The sequence below is a fragment of the Palaemon carinicauda genome, chromosome 34, assembly GCF_036898095.1.
Source record: "Palaemon carinicauda isolate YSFRI2023 chromosome 34, ASM3689809v2, whole genome shotgun sequence".
Taxonomy (NCBI): Eukaryota; Metazoa; Arthropoda; class Malacostraca; order Decapoda; family Palaemonidae; genus Palaemon; species Palaemon carinicauda.
The window spans coordinates 61,028,820-61,036,319 of NC_090758.1; positions in this window are offsets into that span (position 1 = coordinate 61,028,820).

Here is a 7,500-nt window from a genome sequence, read left to right on the forward strand (position 1 = left end):
GTCGTCATCGAACTCTTCGTCTTCTTCGTCATCAGAGGATGAAGACAGGAACCTTAACAAAAGGAAGAGGGAGAAATCCTGAAGGAAGAAAAAGTCTCGTTCCCGCTTGAGACATGGTAGGAAACGGTCGAAGTCCTCTAAGAAAAAAGCGAAGAGGAGTGAGTCGAAGGACTGGGCGAATGTCACAGTGCCCCGGAGCGAGCTGTTTAGGTTTTCCACAGCTGCGGCCGCTTCCGGGTGGCTCCCTAGAGCCTCGCCTTCGTTGTGTCACCCTCCTAGCTCCTTCTTCGACCTAGCCCCCGGCGTGAGGGCTCGAATCGAGACCCACGTGTATTGTTTAACCCTATGGTAGCCTCCGCCCCCTCTTCCCTTAGGAAAGATGTAAGGAGTATGAAGGAAGGCTTAGCGTCAACCACGGGCACCTTGGAGGCCTTCCTTAAGCACCAAGGGCGCCTGTTGGTCCGCATGGATCCCCCATCCACGGAGCCCCCCGTGCAACAAGGTACTCCCATGACAGATGCCTTTGTATCCACGGGGCAGACAATACCACTGGCAGGCTCGGAGGACGTTGGTACTCCCATGACGGATGCCTTCGTCCCCACGGCGCAGCCCGTACCACTGGCAGGCCCGTCGGGTGTGGTTTTTCCCACCGTCACGGCTTACCCCCGTACGGAGGAACTGGTGACGGAAGACCTGGTGGAAGGGGGGGGAGTGCTCGACGGACGACATCTCCTCCTACTGTAAGGTACTGGCCCTCATTCGAAGACACCACCGGTTGGATGAGCCCAAGCCCTCAGCTGCAAAGGCAGTACTTTCCGGACTGTCCAGGATGATCGACAGTCCGGTACAACAAAAGCCATCTCTGTGTCTCCCTCTCGCTCAAGACGTAAAGCTGGGGATGGAACAGATCGATGGATACTTGGCAGGACTAGCAGAGGCCCCCAGAAGCCAGAGTTCCTCCAAACTTCTGCCGGGCCTAAAATCCCAGAAACGTTTTTACGTTTCCGAAGGGCATCGCGGCGGTCCCCGTGAGGTGGAAGCAGCAGTGTCCGCGCTGAGCCAGGGAACCTCGAAAGACAGGGCATCCACGGCCCCCGTGTGCTTTTCCCCGACGGAAGCATATATGATGGAGGACATGGCTCAGGACCTGGTCTACGTGTCCTCCTGGTTGGATTGGTGGTCGTGCGCTTTTGTGGGGTTTCAGGCATCACACGACCTCTCCCTTCCAGAAAATCAGGCCATGCTGAGGGATATTGTTAGCTCTGAGGGCAAGGCTTTTAAATTCTTATCGTCCCAGTCTCTGTCGGTAGCTTCGAACTGGGTTCTGAGAAAAAGAGATACTGTTTTGAGAGAACTAATGCGGAAGTTGCCTGACAGGGAAGCAAGGAGACTGAAAAATTCCTCCGTGTGGGGGAATGACATTTTCCCCATCAAGTTTGTATAGGATACTATGGAGAAGGTGAGGAAAGTGGGAGAGACGGATCCTAGGCCCCCGCCTATAAGGAGAGCTCCAACGGACGTCCCTCACTCCTCACAGACCACACCCTTGCTTCCCAGAAGAGGATTTCCTTCAGCCCCTTGGCTTCAAGCCTCGCAACAGCCCACCTGTAGGACCACGGCAGGCCCTCAGTCTTCCTACAGACCCTCCTATGGTAATTCTAGGAGAGGTAGATCTGGCCGCTCCTCCAGGAGAAGGTAGGAGGAGAGGCCCCCTACTCCCGCAGGAGCCCCTAGTACGGGGATGCCTCAGACATTTTTGGCGAGCATGGCGGGATCTCGGTACGGATCCCTGGATGGTGACGATCCTGAAGGAGGGCTACAGACTCCCATTCCTGGAAGAGCCTCCCCCTCTCATCCCAGCCCAGAGGGCCGATTGGCTGGTTCCAAAGGACCCCTTGAAGAGGTTGGCGCTACAAGAGGAAGTAGCGGCCATGATCAACAAGGGAGCTTTGGAGTTTCTTCAGCAGGCTCTTCCTGGTGGAAAAATCGACAGGAGGGTGTAGGCCAGTCATAGATCTCTCAGCCCTCAACAAGTTCGTCTCAAAGACGGAATTCAAGATGGATATCCCCAAGACAGTGATCGCAGCCTTGAGGGAGGGGGATTTCCTCATGTCTCTCGACCTCAAGGATGCCTACTTTCAAATCCCCGTACACCCCTCCAGCAGGAAGTTCCTCAGGATCAAGTGGGAGTCCAGGGTCCTGCAGTTCAAGACCCTGTGCTTCGGCCTCTCGATGGCCCCGCAAGTGTTCACGAGAGTGTTCGCCTCGATCTCGGCGTGGGCGCACGAGAAAGGAATTCGAATACTCAGGTACCTGGACGACTGGTTGCTGCTTTCTGCCTTAAGGGAACAACTGAAGGAGCAAGGCGATATGTTGCTCGACCTCTGCAAGGTGTTAGGGATCACGGTCAACCTAAGGAAGTCCCAGCTAGTCCCCAGCACCAGGATGACTTACTTTGGGATGGTCCTGGACACCCAGTTAGTAAGGGCCTTCCCCTCAGAAGAAAGGTTGGCCAACCTGGAACGTATCCTTCAACCCTTCCTGACAGGACAACCCAGGAGGGTCAAGGACTGGCAGAAGTTACTGGGTCACCTCGTTTCCCTGGAAAAATTAGTACCGCAAGGGAGACTCAGGCTCCGCCCGGTACAGTGGAATCTAAAGGAGTTGTGGGTCCAAGGCAAGGAACCCCACAAAGTAGTGCCAGTCCTCCCGAAGACGAGAGAGACCCTTCTTTGGTGGTCAAACACGGAGAAGGGAATGCCCTTCGCCTCCAACCCCCCGGAGATGCTGTTGTTCACGGACTCATTGAAGGAGGGCTGGGGAGCGCACCTGCTGGGAAAATCATCAAAAGGGCTGTGGTCCAGCGAGGAGGCGTCTCTCCATATAAACATCCTGGAGATGATAGCAGTTCTAAGGGCGTGTCGACAGTTCGTACACCTACTGCGAGGGAACACTGTGGCATTAATGTGCGACAACGCCACAGTAGTGGCATATGTAAAGAAGCAGGGAGGCATGAAGTCAAAGGTCCTCTGCGCCCTAGCCACGGAACTGTTGGAGTGGGCCACAGAAGAAGGGTTGGAACTGATGGCAAGGTTCATTCCATGAATGATGAACATGATGGCCGACGGCCTCAGCAGGGCTGGTCAGGTGATAGGTTCGGAGTGGACCCTACACCCGGAGGTAGCTCGAGCAGTCATCCTACTGTGGGGCTCCCCAGTGATAGACTTGTTCGCCACACGTCTGAATGCCCAACTCCCCGTGTTCTGTTCTCCAATCCCAGATCCGTCAGCAGCGTTCGAGGACGCCTTCCAACATCCCTGGGACGGTCTCGATGTGTACGCCTACCCTCCCTTCAGTTTGATCAGGCAAGTGCTGAACAGAGTGAGAGGGTTGTCTAACCGGTCGATGACTTTAGTAGCGCCCTGGTGGCCGGAGAGAGACTGGTTCGCCGACCTAAAGGAATTAGCTCTTCGTCCTCCTTGGCCGCTTCTGGACAGGCCAGACCTCCTGCGACAACCTCACTTTCACAGGTGGCACGAAAAACCCTCGATCCCTCCGCCTTCACGCGTGGAGGTTATTGAGAAGCTCCTGAAGAAAGAAGGATACTCATCGAGAACCGCGACAAGGATGTCTGGGTATCTACGACGTTCCTCGGCAGTTATCTACCAGGCGAAGTGGGCAGTCTTCCTGAAGTGGTGTGCATCCAAAAACATCAGGCCCTTAGGGGCGTCGATCCAGGACATTGCAGACTTTCTGGTGTACCTGAGAAATGACGTGGGTTCGTCCATCCCAGCCATCAAGGGAGTTCGCGCAGCCCTAGGTCAAGTCTTCCTCCTTAGAGGCATTGACTTGGGAGCCTCGAGGCACATCTCGATGCTCATTCGTAGTTTTGAGCAATCATGTCCCCCCCAGGAGGTACGGGCTCCGCAGTGGGACTTGGCAAGAGTCCTCAAAGTTCTGTCAGAACCGCCCTTCGAACCTCTCAGGAATATTTTAGACAGAGAACTCACCCTTAAAACAGCTTTTCTTTTAGCCCTGGCCTCGGCGAAAAGAGTTAGCGAGTTACACGGCCTCTCTTACGAGGTCGCACACTCCAAAGGGTGGAGGGAAGTTGTCTTTAGGTTCGTCCCTAGTTTTGTGGCGAAAACGCAGCGTGTTGGGATCCTCGGTTCGAGGGTTTTTCGGTGCCAGCCATCCTTCGATCCGGCAACCCTAAGGATCTCCTCTTATGTCCCATACGAACTATAAGAAAATACCTGGAAAGGACTGTAAATTTCCGCCCTCAGATCAAAAATTTATTCATCTCAACAGGACGGGTGAAGAAACCGGTCTCGAAAAATTCCATCTCTTTTTGGCTGAGACAAGTGATAAAGAGAGCCTACGAGGCTTCTGGGACCCCTCTACCTGGAAAACCGAGACCTCATGATATCAGGGCTCTGAGCACATCTCTGGCTTTCGATAAGAACATGGCTGTGGGTAAGATCCTGAAGGCTGGGACCTGGTCTAGACCTAGACAGTCCACCTTCACGGAACATTATCTAAAAGATTGTACGAGAAAATCCTTGGACAAGTTTTCTATTGGCCCAGTCGTCTCGGCCCTTCAGGAGATCAAAGGTCATAGCCAGAGGGTAACCGGGGGTGTTGATGCCAAGAGACACTAGTTCCTTCATTAACCTTACCCCCCTCTACTTTTTCCTTCCTTCCCCGGATCGAACAGGCCAGGAAGATGAGGAGAAGACCTTAATCATGGAAAGGTATAACCTTCAAGAAATTGGTTTTGAAAAAGGTATGACATCGACACTAAGTGAGTTTTTTGGATAGTTTTCCCTACTTTTCGTGCAGTTTTCCAGTGGTCTTAGAATCAAGACCTCCTTAGAGGTTCCCTCTCTCGTGTGCCTCCCCGTCGAATCCTGATTCCTGCAGGACACTCCCACCTCCTAAAGTGTAAGTCTCCTAAGAAAGTAGTTTTAGGTAAGTAACCGTGTTGGAAGAAATTAAAAATTTTTAAGTAATTTGTATTTTTCCTAACATACTTACCTAGAACTAGATTCGGGTTATGGCCCTCCCATCCTTCTCCGAGAACCTGCAGGATCTAGTAATACCTATTCCAACGAAACTTACTGGAGAGTCGACCTGAGCTAGCACGCTGCCTGACCCCGGGGTCGCCTCGGGCATGTACCACACTGCCAGAGGTTGACCCCGTAGAAAGCGAGAAGAAGGAGATAAACTATACAAAAAGCTGGTCGGTTAGGTAGAGTTAACCAGTAACTCCTAAGAAGGTAGTTCTAGGTAAGCATGTTAGGAAAAATACAAATTACTTGAAAATTTGTGATATATATATATATATATATATATATATATACTTTCTTTAATTTTTCTACTTACTGTTTGAATTTATCAATCCATCCATCCACCGAACATCTATTTCTCCTCAAATCACTAATCCACTCTCCATCCTACTATGTTTCCTATCATACCATAAAACACGTCTGAGAATCCCCAAGGAGAAAAAAATGAGTCCTTCAAACCCCAAAACCTAATGACAATTGCAGGATATGAAAGGGTTCAAAGGTCCCATGAATTGTTTCTTTAATCCCAACTGATAAATGTGAAGATTACACAGGAAATTGAATCGTGTTATTTCAGGCTTGTCTGAAACGTATATTCTAATATATTTTTATATTTATGAGTTTATATATATATATATATATATATATTAGTATATATATATATATATATATATATATATTGAAAGAGAGAATGAGAGAGAGAGAGAGAGAGAGAGAGAGAGAGAGAAAGAGAGAGAGAGAGAGAGAGAGAGAGAGAGAGGAAGACAGACAGACAGACAGAATAATGATATTAAATTGTATATATATATATATATATATATATATGTATTAACAGTGTGTGTGTGAGACAGAGAGAGGGAGAGAGAGAGAGAGAGAGAGAGAGAGAGAGAGAGTAATAGTAGACATTATTAGCTTTGTATTTTAAGTTATTTTATTGTAAAAGCAGTAGTAATCTGCCAAAACTTTATAATATGATTTTGGAAAATATAAATCTTCGATAAAATTACAATTAAATACAATTATCTATCCGGGGAAAATATTATAATATAACAAATAAAAAACCATCCAGGTAAATTAAAAAGAATATGATTTTTTAAGATAAAGTCTATTTTGTTTCATTAAAATAATTTGACAGGCTTATTTATAGGGTATCAAAGAATAGACAGCTAATAGAATAGAGAGTGTTGAGCATAGACAGATGCCAATATTAGGACAAGTTTGAAAATCTGGATACAGCAACGATTTGGGTGGGTCGAGTTTTTAAGAAAAAAGAAAGTCTATTTTAATATTCTAAGTTCTAAAGATTTTTTGTTCCCTTGGTTGCTTTTACATGATAGATGATCATAATTTTCAATGACATATATATATATATATATATATACATACATGTATATAATGTATATATATATATATATATGTATATATATATATATATGTGTGTGTGTATATATATATATATATATATATGTATATATAATTATATATATATATATATATATATACATATATATATATATATATATATTTATGTATATTTATATATATATACAGAGAGAGAGAGAGAGAGAGAGAGAGAGAGAGAGAGAGAGAGAGAATTAATCAAGCATTGATCTTAAAAGTCTTAGGAAATGTAAGAATTTGAGATAAAAGGAGATCTTATTAAGACTTGATATCCTGAAGGAAACTTCTTGAGGCTTTGGTCCTGTCAGGACTTTGTGTAATGAAGTGGAGGTAGATCCCAGGTACAAGGGAATAAAAGGTTTCCAGGTTTAATTTCCTCAAAATTCTTCTAAAAATGATTTGGCCTTTTATATCACGCTACGTTTATATTCTTTATGAAGAATTATCGAATCCTGTTTTCATCTCAGTATTACTATAATTAATGTAACCCTAAAAAAAAGGGAGTTCCTCTTTACATAATTGGATTTCTATGAAAAATGATATATGGTAGCCTCCCAATGAATACGGATTATGCCTCTTTACGTGAGGAAGTGTTATCATATATGAAAAATTTGTATAGCAACGATTTTTAGCACTTTATTCTCTATAAAGAAAGAATTGTTTGGAATTTTGTCTACAAAAATAAGAATTAATGAGGTTTTATGCATAAATCCTTATATATTAACAGTAATTTCCATCCAAAATTCATAATTGTCCTTTAATGTTCTCCTTTTACTTGGACGTATTTTGAGATATTTATTGATAATTTTTGTCTAAGTGATATCAATTAATCTATGCTGTGTCTGATGTTTGCTGTAGAAATACAACATTAAAATGTGTTCAACATTAGGGACATGGAAATTTTATTGTATTATAATAATTCCTTAATCATAATCAGATTTAATTGAAGCTTTGACTAAGTTTCAATTCTCTGAGAAATTGCTTTTTTTAAATGATAATTTATCTAATGATACCATTTATAAAACAATGA